This window comes from Lactuca saligna, chromosome 6 (genome assembly GCF_052625555.1).
Source record: "Lactuca saligna cultivar CGN05327 chromosome 6, ASM5262555v1, whole genome shotgun sequence".
Classification (NCBI taxonomy): Eukaryota; Viridiplantae; Streptophyta; class Magnoliopsida; order Asterales; family Asteraceae; genus Lactuca; species Lactuca saligna.
Genome location: NC_136422.1, coordinates 4,734,156 through 4,751,312, shown reverse-complemented (window position 1 = coordinate 4,751,312; position 17,157 = coordinate 4,734,156).

Sequence of the window (17,157 nt, the reverse complement as noted above, 5' to 3'; positions counted from 1 at the left end):
AATCATCCCGAGCTTTTCCCCTTCAAACCCGAAGTACCTGAAACATAAACCGAAAACCATAAGCACAAAGCTTATTAAGTTCCCTAAAATACCACATACCATACAAATTAACAACATATTGGGCCCCCACCCTTCATTTGGCCCCGCCCGGTAATGAGCCCCGCTCGATATACAAATCGGTTAGTCATCAGGCCAGGCCCGCTACACATACAATCATACAAACATATAATCATACAAAGATATACGATATTCACTAAGACAATATCATACCATACAGTCATCGAGCCCCGCCCAGTATCGGGCCTGGCTCGGTAATCATAAAACACATATTGATAACTAGCATACAATATACTCATCAGGCCTTACTTGACATTGAGTCATGCCCGGCAAGCATACTATCTCATAACACAAGCAAGAGTCATGCATACATCTAGCATCCTGTCATATAAACCACAGGTCTACATTGGAGCCTTTGACCTATTAAACACAGTGAGGAAATGCACCTCAGACTGCTGAATCCCACAGATAAATCTCTAACTGTTCGCTCGCTAAAATCTTCGAGCTATCAATAATAAAATAACACCCAATTAATCATCGGATCCCGACTCACACTAAGAGTCCAAAATAGGGTAAAAGACCTTTTTACCCTTTACCTAACATGGCCCAAGGCCAAGGCCCAATCCAATTGTCCAAAAACCCAAATTCGAAAAACAATCACCTAAAGCCCAATTATGGCCCAATTCTACAAATTCGGCCCAAATCCCTTTCATGGGCCTTCAACCTAAAGAGTCCAATAAAATATCAACAACCTAACAATAGAATTCTAATGTCCCAACAAGTCCCAAGACAACTAATCTCCAAAATGGCCCATACCAAGAAACCCACAAATTTAAAGCCCATTGTTGGGTACGCTAGGCGTACTCAACTCGTACGCTTAGCGTACTTGCTCTAGGGCTTGTACATGCAACATACCTGCTTGTACGCATGGCGTACTCCACCAACTTGGCCAACTTCCATTATTTAGCTCTTAATCGAATAAGACTTCATCCAACACTAAGATCTGACTTCCTTAAGATGGTTTATCATGTAAAGTTGCCAACTTTATGTGCATGCATGGCTTAATAAGCCTCTTAGATCTCAAAAGAGCTTAAATAACTCTTTTAGAAGAAGTATCGAAGGGCATCTTTTATAAGGCTTTATGGGTGGTTGAATATTTCATTACATGTCACAACAAAACATAAGTGTGAGAAATTGTAACTGGAATTACCCGTTTAACCACTGTAGTCAGTGACACGTATTCTTTGGAAAATTTTATCAAGTAGCAAGAAATTAGAAAGATACTCACACTGAAATCATATTCCACAAATCAAAATTATTACTTGATCTTGTTGGGTAAAAATGTCGTGGATTTTATCAAGACCACTCGATGAGAAATAATATGATTTGGAGTATCAAAAAGTGGTACATAAATAAATGTTTAGTTAAATTCTGCAACAAAGTTCCCCGTCAATTCCTTATAAGTTTCAAAATTTTGGGTTTCACTTTCATCACAGTTTCATGAATCCAGATCATTAACATGGAGTGTTTACAAACCTACAACCTGGTTGGTTTATACCATATATGTCCTGGGTATATGTCATTGTGTGTGATTGTGAAAGAACTTTGAGATGAAAAGGATTGGTTTAAGAATCGAATGTACCTCTGCTATATATGGACCAATCAGTTAACTCTTAACTCCAATGAGAAGAGTAAGGTAGCTCAGGAACGAATGTGAATACAACCAGATTGGGAAGGAATTCTCAGGATGAGAAAACCATTAAGGCTTCGAAACACATTGCGTTACGGAGGCTTTGGTCGACATGCTGCAACATGCTTCTAGGGACATCTTAACTAGTACAAAGTTTTGAAAGTTTACCTTTCCCTAAAGTAGCCACCATGTAGCATGAAAAATCTTCGCTAAAAGCTACACAAGGAAAAATTAAACAAACACAAATATTTTTGGATTTTTGATTTTTGAATGAAACTTTTACAAAAATAAGAAAATCTTTTTGGTATTTTTGAATTTTGAAAAAGAAAGACAAAAATGAAAAATCTTTTTGTTGTTTTTGATTTGTAAAAAATAAAATAAAATAAAATCATACCAAGAAATGTATCTATGTTGCGAAATTAGGAATTTATCAAAAGTAGCGAAGTATTTTTCAAACCAATGTGCATGTTGTTGAAAGTGAATCATGTCGAAGCATTGACTGTGAACAGTAATTACTGAATCATGAACAGTATCCGCTGAATCGACATCTTTCCTACTCTTTGTCATTCTATCGAAATTAGTCTAGGAACTAAATTTGCATCAATCATTCCCAAACCATTCATAATTCTCACGAAAGATTTTTCATCTAAGGGTTTTGTAAAGATATCAGCAAGCTGATCAGTGGTCTTTACAAAATGAACTTCTATGTTTCCAACGTGATCTTTTATAAAAGGGTAACGAAGAGCAATGTGTTTAGTTTTCGAATGTTGCAAAGGGTTATGGCAGATGCGAATGACACTTTGTGAGTAATAATATAATGGAATCTTCTTCATATTGATTGCATAATCACACAGTTGACTTTGTATCCTTATGATTTGCGAAGTACAAGCTGCAGTAGTTACATATTTGATTGCATAATCACGCAGTTGACTTTGTATCCTTATGATTTGCGAAGTACAAGCTGCAGTAGCTACATATTTTGCTTCTGATGTGGAAATCGAAACATATGTTTGCTTTTTCGATTGCCAGCTTACAAGCTTCGCATCCAATAGTTGACATTCGCCACTTGTGCTTTTGCGATCAAGATTACAACCTCCCAAATCAGCATATGAGAATGCTTGTTTGAAAAATCATGTCTTCGAAGGATACCATAATTCTAAGGAAGTTGCTCATTTGAGATAAAGAAATATATTCTTCACTGCAGTTAGATGAGGTTCCCTGGGATTGGATTGGTACCTAGCACAATTACACACAGAAAACATAATATCAGGTCAACTTGCTGTGAGGTAAAGTAGCGAACCTATCATGCTTTGATATAATGTGAGATCAACAGTTGGTTTATCTAATGATAGATTAAGCCGTGTTCCAACTGATGAGTTTGAGCTATAAGAACATTCCTATGTGTACATGCAAACTCTAAACACTTGGATCTAGGTTTCACTACTGAACATAAGAAAATAGTATTTTCTTTCTTCTTTAGAATTGTGTTGGTTGGAGAAGAGGGACGAATAATTGATGAATGTCGAAAAAGATAAAAACGACTAAACGTTTATAAAAATTGGTTTTACAGTAAGTTGTGTACTCACATGTCAGTTTAATGGTGGTTATTTTAACACATATGAGTTTAACAATGTTTCTTGAATATGTAAACCAATTTTTTTTTGAAATAACAAACTATCATACTCCTAATCTAATCCTAAACACCAACTATGTCTCCTATTAAGACTTGAACTCATGACCTCTCATTTAAAAGAATCACTCCTTACCGTTAGACCAAATGTCATTTTGTAAATATGTAAACCAACTAGACTTACAATGACCAGTCAAATTGATACTTATTAAACAATAAATGTGAGTTTAAAGGTAAATTGTATAAAAAACTTTTAAAAAATAGTTAAATATATACAAAAATATAGTTTATTACCCTAAAAATTTATATTCCTCTCTCACGCACAAGTCAGAAATATGAAGTTCGATTATGGGCATTCTTGTAATCTTGTATATTTCTTCGCCGTAATTTCTTGTTAGTTATTGTTTGCTTCCGCTAACTGCACAACACTTTTTGTGTTTTTCATGATTTGCATTTTTTGTTTTTCAGCATCACTATGTTTCTTTCGGTTACTGGGATGGAATTACGTCAATTTTATACAAAACTTCATCATCCAACAAAATTTTATGATTTGGAATTTGAAAATTTGGGTTGAAATTTGAAAAAAATAAACTAAGGTGGGGGTGTGGGCCGGTTGAAAGGTGTTATTGTGTTAACGGAGACAATGATCAATAAAAGGGCGGTGGTTTGAAATGATTCGTTGGTTGAGTGGTGGTGGTTTGAAAGGGCCGAAGAATTGACTTTAAATATATAAAAATAAATATATAGACAAATAAAAGTGAAAATAAATTTTGGTTTAGCTACCACATAGACTATGTAGATGACATATAGACATATGCATCGACTCCCACAGATTATGCAGATGTTATATACGAATATGCATTCCAATTAAGCATAAATAAGGCCATAGCCTGTAAAAATGAAACGTTTTAATCAAAGAGGTTCGATTAAAATTCTAATAACTATAGCTATCAAATAATCTAATTGGTTTGCGACATATATCATATATCATAAATCTTTATATACCTTGTATAATTATTAAATAGTTAAAGATTATAATGTGGAAATATTTAAATGAACGAATAGTGGCGGCTTAACTAGTTTGGGAGCTGTAAAAAAGCCAAAAATTTGAGCCCTTTGATTATTATTATATTAATGTTAATAACCATTCTCCTTTATTGAGATTTGGAACTGGCAATAACAAAACCAAAAAATTTCTAAATAGCAGAGTTAAATCGGAAGTAATAGATTATCATATTATGGATTAATGGAATACCTGGAAATAGAAGATAATTAAAAACTCGAAAGTGAAAACTCAAATTTGTTCCTTGTTAACATGTTCCAACCCTGATGAAGACGAGGCCTTGATCATATAATCTCTATTCTATAATAAAAAAAGATAAAAGAGAACATGAGAATTCACCTTCAAATCAAAATAAGAAATCTAAATTAGGTTTCTTATGAATCAAAATCCTTAACAAAATTTTAACTTGGTTGGTTTCCCTCTTCGTGGTTGATGCTTCAAAACCAAGCGAGCACAAGATGACACATACATACATAGATTCCACACATATATTGACAGTTTAACATATATTGTACACACTTGTAATGGTTATTGGTGAACTTAGAACAAGTGCATAAATATTATATTCAGAAAAAAAAATTAATACAAGATTGTGACTATTAAGATACCTTAAATCCTTTATCAGAAGGATGACAAGAACAACCACTAAATATGACAGAGGAGAAGGAGTATGTGGTTGACGGTCGTCCTACAACAATGACCAATCTAAAGTACACTCAAGAAAATTCTAATAACTAAAAAAAAAAAAAATAGAATCTACAATAAGAAAAATAACCATTTCATAAAAATTAAACTAAAATTCAAACGACTTAAACAATACTAATAGAGATGGTGTTGATGATCGAAATCGAGAATCAAGGAAGGGTTAAAAGGCAGAACCGCATAAATTTGTTGGCGTTGACTGTGTTTTAGTATTTAGTCTACCACCAAGGCATTGATTGAACTAGACAATAGAAATCGAGAATGAATGAATGGAAAAGGAAGAATCAAGAAGGGATTGAAGGAAGAAAAAGTGAAGAACACGATAACAGAGGCTGCGTTTTATGGAAATTGAATCGTCGTCAGTTGCTCTTGTTGATTGTGGCTTCAACTGTGTGTGTTGTTGCTCTTGTCGATTGTGCGTACGAGGCTGGGTAATTACCACATATTTTAAATACTAAGGCCCTAAGCCCTTGCTTAATTTTTTATATGGTAAAGCCGACCTTGTGAACTAACTACGTGATACCTTACGGGAAAATTATGTATTTTTTGTCATTTCCGTGATGATACATTGTTGTGGCAACTAGACAATTCAGAAACTTCTACTCTTACAATGATCAAAGTGGCTATTGATCAAACACTTGATTGTCAGGGCAAATCCTCAAGAATTAAATATCCTAAAGGCTCATGATGAATCACAAAAATAGATCTTATCGTTATTATAAGTTTTTGTTTTTAAATAGTATATTTTTATAATATATAATAAATAAAATTGGATTCTCTGCAACTGCTCATTTTGTTCCCATTCAAAAGTGCATATTTAGAACCAATTGCTTTTTAAAAAGAACTGAACCAACTTTTACTACTATGTTATAGAAACCGGATCTCATTAACCATACATTCATAACATGCGCGTAAAGGTGCATATCTAGAACAAATTGCTTTTTAAAAAGAATTGAGCCAACTTTTACTACCTATGTTATAGAAACCGGATCGTTTCTATCCGATCTGTGAGTTTGAAATGAGACTTTTATCATATATATATATATATATATATATATATATATATATATATATATATATATATACATATATATATATATATATATATATATATATATACATATATATATATATATATATATATATATATATATATATATATATATATATATATATATATATCAGATTTTTAGGGAAAACTAAAATTCTAAAATTTTCATATTAAGAATGTTATATATAAACATATATCACCCATGAATAATATATAATACATAAAATTTTAGTTACATTGATGCTCACAAGTTCATTAGAGTTAAATCTAAAATAAAAGGTCAAAAATAAGATTTTTTTAGGATAATCAGAAACATATAAAAACATGTTTAGTTTAGCCGAAGTATGGTATCGAAAACCGATCCTCATGCGAGACCACATAGATATTACATACCTATGTTCCATCAAATTCTACTGGTTCATAGGATAGTAAAAACTCGTTTTTTTCTTAGTGACATATCGTACTTTTTAATTTTTTAAAATCATATTATATAATATGATGTATATATACATCACATCTGTAATTATTTTGGGCTCCTACATGTTGGTTTTGGATTATGTGTTCGTTTTTAAAGGACACTAAAGTTTCGTCACACATCTTTTGTAGTTGCTTTTTTAGTCATCTTAAACTGTATTTGTTTTTCATCATTTAGATATATCCAAAATGTGATAAATATAGAATAATTAGGATATATCTACTTGTGCTTGTATGATACATCACTTCAAAGGGACACCCATGTGTAATTCCATGATAGATGCCTTTGAATAATTACATATGTAGTATGTACATTTTTGTAATGGAATACATCTTTTTTAAATGTTGCCCCCCCCCCCCCCCCCCCCCCCCCTTCCCTTCTCTCTCTCTCTCTCTCTCTCTCTCTATATATATATATATATATATATATATATATATATATATATATATATATATATATATATAGAGAGAGAGAGAGAGAGAGAGGGAGAGGGTTAGGTTTATTTGCAACCACCTGTATTTTGTGAGACCGTGAGACACATTTTTTTATTTTTTTTAAAAATTTTTTTAGTTAATTCAAGTTTCGAAAATAATATTTAAAAAAAGAATATTTGGATTTTACCATTTATTTTGCATTTTAAAATTATTTTTTAGAATATATACAGTGTAATATTCTATTAGAATATTTCACGGATTTAAAAAAAAAAAAAAAAAACGAGATTTTTTTTTTATTTTTTTTAGTTAATTCAAGTTACAAAAACAATATTTAAAATTTTTTTTTAAGGTTTTTTCCATTATTTTGCATTTTAAAATTATTTTTTAGAATATGTAAGTGTAATATTCTATTATAATATTTCACGTATTTTTCAAAAAAAAAAAAAACAGGATTTTTATTTTTATTTTTTTTAGTTAATTCAAGTTCCGAAAATAATATTTAAAAAAAGAATTTTTTAATTTTTCCATTTATTTTGCATTTTAAAATTACTTTTAGATTTAGTTTCACGGTCTTACAAAATTATAATGGTTTCAAATGAACCTGAATATATATATATATATATATATATATATATATATATATATATATATATATATATATATATATCTTTACTACTTATAAAAGAAATCTAACTATTTCTATAAATAGATTGAATATAATAATATTATTTTTTTAAGACGTACAAACGATTAAGCTAATATTACAAACAACCATTAATAAAATAATATTAAATTTTAAATTTGTTTTGATTCCTTATATTTCTCAGCAAAATCCTAATTTCATGGTCATTCAAAATTTAAAACCTTTTCATCCTAATACGCTTCAACAAATATCCTTTAAATGTTGCATTTGCAGCTGATTAAAATATCTCATAGCAGACGTGTGTTTGTTCTCTCCACCTTATAAACCCTGCTATAAATCCCACTGCCATGAAGTATTTCCCTTATAAACCCTAATCGTTTTTCTCCCTCTCTTAGACGAAGACAATGTGTTTTTTTTAAGAAAAAAAGTTTGAAAATATTCCAATTTCTCAAAAAAATTTACCCCAAATGCGAAACTGGGTAAAATTTTCCATTTTGCGAAGACTACAGGGATGCGAAATGAAAATTCTGCACTTTTGTCTTTTTATGACCCCATTTTGCGAAGTTGGACCACTTATATTATTTCTTGAAAAGATCAGGTGCCAAATGCGAAACTCTAAGCTTTCTTCCCCAATTCGCATTTATACATTAAAAACTTCGCATTTTCATTCAAATTCTTCGCATCTTGCATCCATCCGTCTTTGAGTTCATTCGCATTTCATCGCATTAACTGAGAAATTAATCAGTTGTCTCATATTCGCATTTCAGTTGTTTGAGAAACCCAGATACGAACCCAAATGCGAAACCCACTGATTTCAAATGCGAACCAACCAAAAATCATCAACCACGTACTTGTGTCACCAAATGCGAACTGAATATCACCATTAAATTCTCCTCGCATTCCATAGATGCGAACACAATCCAGATCTCCGACTCCAAGCTTGCGAAATCAAAATCAATTAACCTCAAACAAATCGTGAACTTCTTATGCGAACTGTTTTGACCCACAAAACCAAATGCGAACTCAATTGATGTCATATGCGAACTGATTTCATAGATGCGAACACAATTGATTTCATATGCGAATCCACATCCATCGATATGAAACCAATACCAGTTACAAGCAATTAGTAGCAACAACCATCGATCCTCTAATTTTCAATTACTCAGCCTTCGCTTTTCATACAACCCGTCGACCCTGAAAAATCGATAAACACCAAATGTCTCATTTTTAGATCGATTTTCTGATTAAATGTCATATTTGAAGAATGATCGATTTTCTGATTAAATGACCCCATTTTGCGAAGTTGGACCACTTATATTATTTCTTGAAAAGATCAGGTGCCAAATGCGAAACTCTAAGCTTTCTTCCCCAATTCGCATTTATACATTAAAAACTTCGCATTTTCATTCAAATTCTTCGCATCTTGCATCCATCCGTCTTTGAGTTCATTCGCATTTCATCGCATTAACTGAGAAATTAATCAGTTGTCTCATATTCGCATTTCAGTTGTTTGAGAAACCCAGATACGAAGCCAAATGCGAAACCCACTAATTTCAAATGCGAACCAACCAAAAATCATCAACCACGTACTTGTGTCACCAAATGCGAACTGAATATCACCATTAAATTCTCCTCGCATTCTATAGATGCGAACACAATCCAGATCTCCGACTCCAAGCTTGCGAAATCAAAATCAATTAACCTCAAACAAATCGTGAACTTCTTATGCGAACTGTTTTGACCCACAAAACCAAATGCGAACTCAATTGTTGTCATATGCGAACTGATTTCATAGATGCGAACACAATTGATTTCATATGCGAATCCACATCCATCGATATGAAACCAATACCAGTTACAAGCAATTAGTAGCAACCATCGATCCTCTAATGAGGAAACAGTTTCCTATTCGATTGTGCTTTGCAATGACAATCAATAAAGCTCAGGGACAAACAATTCCATATGTAGGTATCTATCTTCCAGAACCAGTATTCTCGCATGGACAACTTTATGTTGCATTGTCCAGAGGGGTTTCACGTTGCAATACAAAAGTATTAGTAAAGCCTAACGAAAATTCAAAAGGTGATGGGGTTTATACAGCAAATGTGGTGTATAAAGAAGTATTGCACGATTAATATTTTGTGTCGTCTTGACTGGTTGCTTTTTATTGGTTATTTGATGCATGATGTAACAAATAACACCATAGTTTGATTATATTGTCTTCAACATGTACTTTTTTTTAACATAACAATTTTGTAATGGAAACATATCACCGAAAGAACTCACGTGCCCCGCCGCTTTGCGCGGGTAGACGGCTAGTATATATATATATATATATATATATATATATATATATATATATATATATATATATATATATATATATATATATATATATATATATATATATATATATATAGTTCCCTCATATTGAACCGTAGTCAAAACTGCTTTGCTTCAATAAAGGATTCTCAACAAAGTAGTCATTTACGAAATAATGATTAGTGTACAACACCTTATATTTTAGTCCACCTTAGCCGCAACACCATACCCTTCAGCCCAATAGATGGTTATTAGTATCCTATACTAGTTCATGTAATTGCCCCGAACGACAGATTTGATTTGCTGAAAGTGAAACCCATCAATAAATTAATTACGAGTAACAATTATTGTTCATCGATGTATAGTTTTCATCGACACATAAATATCGATTTAAATCTATTTAAAAGAACCATTCCTAACATATGATATTGGAGCCGTGGTAGAATCTTTTCCTAAAAACTAAAATAATCTTTAAAAGCCGCCCTATTATACGTCTTTGTAGTGGACGATAAATATGAAGGTACAATGAATGACTACAACCATCTATATTGATTTTTATTTTAAATGATATTATGTTCATTTTGTCGTATATCTACAAAATTTATGTAATTGTCTTTCTAATATAATTATGCTCTAAAAGATGTGAAGAAACATGAGCCATATCTTGTTCGTTTGAAGTGACATTAGTGGGTACGTGTCCCGGATTCTTGGATCGATATCGGAATAATATGTTCACACTATAAACATCTGTTACATGGTCAACAAAGTTGATCAATTGTTGACATTACGGGTACGTGTCTCTATTCTTGATCAAGTAAATAGTGGTAGGATCTATGTTTATGTATTATTTTAATTGGATAAAGTTTTTATGAGAAAGTAGTTAGTGTAATAATGGACAATTAATATTGAAATCTAGTGCTAAATCTTTCGTTTTATAAATTAAAATGTAGCTTAATTATTATAGATGAACAAATGTTTGGTGTTACAATTTATTAGGAATTTGCTATTATAAACTTTTTGCACACCATATGTCGCAATTAGTTATATTGTATATATATTTTTTGAACAACTGAATTTTCATATATGAAAATCCAATTAGCAAAAAACTAACAAAAATTTAACATGAAGCATCCAAAATTGGATTTAAAGAATACTGAGTTTTTTCATTACGAGAAACAAACCAATTATAAGAATAGACAATCAATTTATCAATTAGTAAATCCCTTCTAATGGGTTGATCCATCCCACCACGTTTTCTATCTCCACAAATTCAAGAATTATAGTGTCACACCATCTACCAATGAACTTCCACATATCTACTACCACTTGACTAGAAATAAAAAGATGTGTAATGTCCTCCATAGCCAAATTACAAACACCAAATAATGGATGAAATGAAAGCAAATGAAAAAATTAAGAGAAGCGATGCATTTATATAGATGACGTTTTTTGATTCATTTGACTTTGTTAGGTAATTTTTATATATATTTGCAATATAAACATGTCAAAAGTCAGTAATTTTTCCATTTTAACTATTATTCGTATATCAATGTTATTAAAACTATAAGTATTTTGTCACACTTTTGATTCTTTATAGTATGGCGTTTTAAGATAGTATATGTTTATAAAGCTGTAATATGCCATATGTGTCAAATATTAAACAAATTAATTTTTTTTGTAATGTATTTAAAATACAATTTAAGAATTACAAAACAGAAATATTTTATGAATTCAAATCAACATCAATTATATTTTTGTAAATAAACGTGATATTTAAATAACTGTAACAAAAAAGATTATTACAAGAACATCGGTGTTACTAAAATATTTTAAAAATAAATTGTATATACTTTTAATGATACATCATCCAAATTTTTTAGTGAGAAGGATTTATATTACCTTTAAGCTGGAATAAAATAAAAAAAAAGGTAGTTTTTTTTCTGTTTTTTTTTTTTTTGTTTTTTTTTACCTACTATAAATGGGCCAACGGAATGGACGTAGCCCACAAAGATGAACCCTGCGATTTCATAACGATATAACCACAATTTGTGGCGGCATCTCAATTCTCAAAACTAGTTTTTATATAAACTAGATTATTAATAACTTATTTTAAATATACATTTTGTAAGTTTATAATTTCTCTTTAAAATTATTTCATATATTGTTCCAATATACATTTTGTATGTTTAGATAATTTATAAAAGCATAAGTTTATACTATGCAACATACATTTGAATATAGTTAAAAAAAAACACTTAATTAGTTATAAACAAAATGGTTGGTGTTTTTTTTGGTCTTTTATAGCCCGACTTGTCTCATTCTTTATTTGTTAGTCAAAGGAGATGGAAAGAATGAAGTTTGGTTTTTTGTCATCATGAAGGACAATGTTCATGCAGGTGATGTAGAGTAATGTTCAATAAACAACTATTATTAACAAGCAACCAACTAACTAATTATTAGGGTCGAAAATCGTAATGATCAACGAGAGAGATAATGGATATACATTTGTACATTGAATGTAAATACAACAGATTATACCATAAATTCATCGTATTACCAAAAAACTCATTTATTTTTTTCGTTTAAATTTTTTAAGCCACTTTTTATTGAAAAAAAATAAATATACTATTGATCACGATTTTTTGTCATCTTTTATAGAGACCCATATTCATAATGAAAAACAAACTTTATTTTTCGAAAAAAAAAAACCTATTTCGTTTTGTTGTTTTTTTTTTTAATATTTAAATTTACTTTTATAAAAAAAAAAACTAATTATACCAAAAATCTCAATTTTTTTGTCTTCTATTAATAAACATCAACATCAATTATAAAAAACTGGATCAATTCAAATTCATATTATGAATCTAAACTATAAATATTTCAATTTTAACATTCAAAATGTGAATCTGACTTATTATTTCTGTGACCATTCACAAATTAAGTGAAATTTACATATGAATCGAAATATATTTTTCATGTAGTTTTATGATATTTTAACATTTTGATTAGTCGTAAAATAGTTTTGTAAAATCAAAAAATATATTTATTCCCATTATTAATCTGAACTGTATGTAATTTTGGGGTTTCCATCACCGCCCTTCCCTCGATGACATTCCTTAAAGTTCTTTACTCCAACACTTCGGTTGAAATATAACTACATAAATAATACCAAATTTAATCTAGTTGCAATCATACAAAAAGGGGAAACAACCAAAATTTTAGTACCCGTCAACAGGTGGATTCAAATTTCATTACCCATTATCTACATATTTTGTGGTCAAGTTATATCATTTTCAAAATCAAATTTCATATGGAATTTATCAAAATCGAATAAATATCATATTTTTGTCAAATCCCATTACTTATTGTCTGCATATATCATGGTCAAATTATAACATTTTTCAAATCAAACTTCATATAGAATCTATCAAGTTAAAAAGATTTATTTTTATTTTATTTATTTATTTATTTATTTTTTTAACCTCAAGTTAATCACCAATAATGAAGTTTCGTCATGATTACATAATGGTTCAGTTAAAATGAAAGATGTCAATTAAAATAGTATAATACTATAATTTACAAATGGAAATAGAACCTACAAATGTCAATTAAAATGAAAGATGGACCGATTCTACAAAATAACAAATTACTTACATTTCTTACCAATAATAACATGTAATAATCAGGGATGTCAAAAAGTTCTATGGGATCCTGAACCCGTGGGTCCCGATCTCGAATGAGGAATATTTGTTTAAAAAATTGGGGATGGGGGCGGGGGTGGGAGCAATGTTAACCCCCGTTTTAGTTTCGGAGACGGGGGTGGGGGTGGGTAGTACCGTCCCGAACCCCCAATGGGGACCCCGTTAATATATTATTTATATTAATATATATATTAATTATAAAAATATAATAAATATTAACAATGATTTTGAATTTCCAAAATTCAAATTAAATATCATGTTTTTAAGTTTATAGTATAACGTTTTTAAGATGTTATAATATTTTTATTTTAAATATATAAACTTATGCTATAAATAACTATTTTTATCCATAATGGTTTCTTTTAACTCAAAAAATAACTTCTTTTAACCTAACTATTTTTATCCAGGTTCTAGGTCACACTACTTCTAGTTATATAACACCTCCGATCGCCGGTAAAAATGTCAAGCTGTGCGATGTAAATCGGTGATCATAATTATTGAACATACATTAAACATTAGAAATATAATCTTCTATTAGTATAGGAATAGAAATGACATTGTCGATGCCTATCGCTAAATCATGACACACGCCTAACAATTCAACGTTTACAAATTTATAGTAAAAATAAAGGAAAGTCTTATATGCAGACTCTTCCGGCATGTTAATAAACCTGAGAATACATGCATTAAGATACGTCAATAAAAAATTGTTGGTGAGTTCTACAAGTTTTGACACAGTAATTTTATAACCAAAAGTGTTTAATAAAATTTTATCTGATTGACCAGCTTTGATAATTTCATAATTTTCTGTCAAAAGTATAAAAATCTAGATGAGTTATCAAAATGTTTTCGGACTCATATAAAAATATTATTTGATCAAATCCAAAAGTACAAAATTTAATAAATATATAAGTGAGTCGGACTTATATCAAATTTTTATGGTTTCCATGACAAAAAATGCATTTTCTATAAGGATTTATATACCAATTTATATAAAATACAGACATGTCACACCTCGTGAATATTTAAAAATAAGCAAATTTCACTCTTGCAATTCTGTACAAGTGATCATATAGTTTATGTGTAAAACTCATAAGTATCAAGTTTAAAAACTTTGTATGGTCGTGGCGTGGTATTTATTAAGTGTTATCTTACTTGATTTGGGAACCGACACCTAATAAGTAGGGAAAACTCCTATCACATAAACATTGTGTTTTCGTGTCACATTAATTACTAAGTGTCACTTTACTTAATTTGGAAAATGATATAAATCAGTAGGGCACTGTAGCATCCCAAAAATAAGACACAAAATTTCATTTTTAATTTAAATAAAACGGTAATTCAAAACATTATCATACAACCAAAATGGACTAAAGTATGCCAATACATCATATCTTATCAGAGTAAATCACTAAATGCGGAATAAGGTAGTGTGTGCTTTGCAATCATCTTGGGTTCTTACTTTTCGAACAAGAAGTACCTGAAACATAAACTGAAAATTGTAAGCACAAAGCTTAGTGAGTTCTTGGTCCCCTCCCGACATCGAGCCTCGTTCGGTTTATAGATCTGTCAATCACCAGGCCCCGCCTAACATCGGACCCGTCTGATACATATATAAGCATATAAACACATAATCATACAAATACATGCGATAATCACGAAGATAACAACATACAATACAGTCATCGGGCCTCGCCTGACATTGAGCCCCGCTCGACATACATATCAATGCATAAAAATGCAAGAGTCACACATACATCTAGCATCCTAACGTAATGAACCATGGGCCAGAATTGGTGTCTTCACCCGCTAAACATAGTGAGGAAACTTACCTCAGACTGCTGAATCTCACAGATAAATCCCTGGCTGCTGGCTCACTAAAATCCTCATGTTATCAACATAAATTAACATCCAATTAATAAATGGATGTCAACTCACACTAAGAATCCAAATTAGGGTAAAAGACATTTTCCCCTTTACCTAACTTGTCCCAAGGCAAAGGCCCAAGCCAATTATCCGAAAGGCCCGAATTCCAAAATGATCACCCAATGCCTAAATATGTCCCAATTTCCAAATTGGTCCCAAACCCCTTCATTGGCCCTCCACCAAAAGAGTCCAATAAAATTACATCGGCCTAAAAATAAATTTATGATAGCCCAACAAAGCCCTAGACTCCTAAGATCCAACATGGTCCCAAAAACAAAAAGCCCATAATTCCAAAGCCCACTGTTGAGTATGTGTGGGGTGTACTTGGCTTGTACGCTTAACATACATGTTCTGGGGCTAGTATGCTCAGCATACCAGCTTGTACACCCAATGTACTCCCCAGTTAGCCAACTTTCATCATTAAGGTCTTAATCGGTTAATACTTCAATCTAACTCTTAGATTTGACTTCCTTAAAGTGGCTTATCATATAAAGTTGGCAACTTTACGTGCATACAAGGCTTAACGAAGCTCTAAAGCTCAAAGTAGCTTAACAAAAGGTCTTAACACATACAAGAGGCTATAACCAACTCAAAGCTTGCATTTTTATGGACAAAGGGACCAAATGAGACCTAGATCTACCATCAATCACTTCTGGAGTGAATCGAGAGGCTCAACAATCACTCCAAGGACTCAAAAAGGCACAACATAGCATATAACTAGATCTAGCATCATAGATTAGCAAGATAAGAGCTTTTTACCTCCAATGGTTGACAAATGATGAACTAATCCTTGATAATCAAGCTCCAAGCACAACTCTAAATGGTCCACTTCTTCTTCTCCTCCACAAAGCTCCAACAAACACACTTTATGGCTCAAAACCCTCAAGAACTCACTCGGGTTTTGACTTCTGGATAAGGGAGGGCGGAGGCTAGCTAAACATGACTAAATGAGGCTATCATAAGGTTTAAATAGGGTGAAAATCGTAAGAATTAGGGTTTCATTAACCTCACATATTCCATGTGTACTCTATGTATGCCCAGCGTACGTGGATTGAACCCTTGATCTAACATGCACTAGTACACCCAGCGTACTCCAACTTCCTGAAGTTGGCAAATCTGCCCCTTAGGGACCAATTGTGCAAAACATTACACACCAAGTATCCACAGCGTACTCCAACTTCCTTACAGGAAAACACATCCCATATATACATAGTGTTTTCGTACCAAAATAAAGGGTTTATATAAATAACTTATTATATATAATTTAATAAACCTTATCCATTCATGTCTTGTTAGTAATTAAGTGTTATATGGCTTAATTTCTAGTATTGACACTTCTCTTTTTGAGTCATAAACTATCCCACTACATATAGTCTCTTTCAACTAGTATAACTTTATAAAAAACCCCATATAAATCCTATTTCAATTCTATATGGTAACGAAACGAATTCGGGAACTAT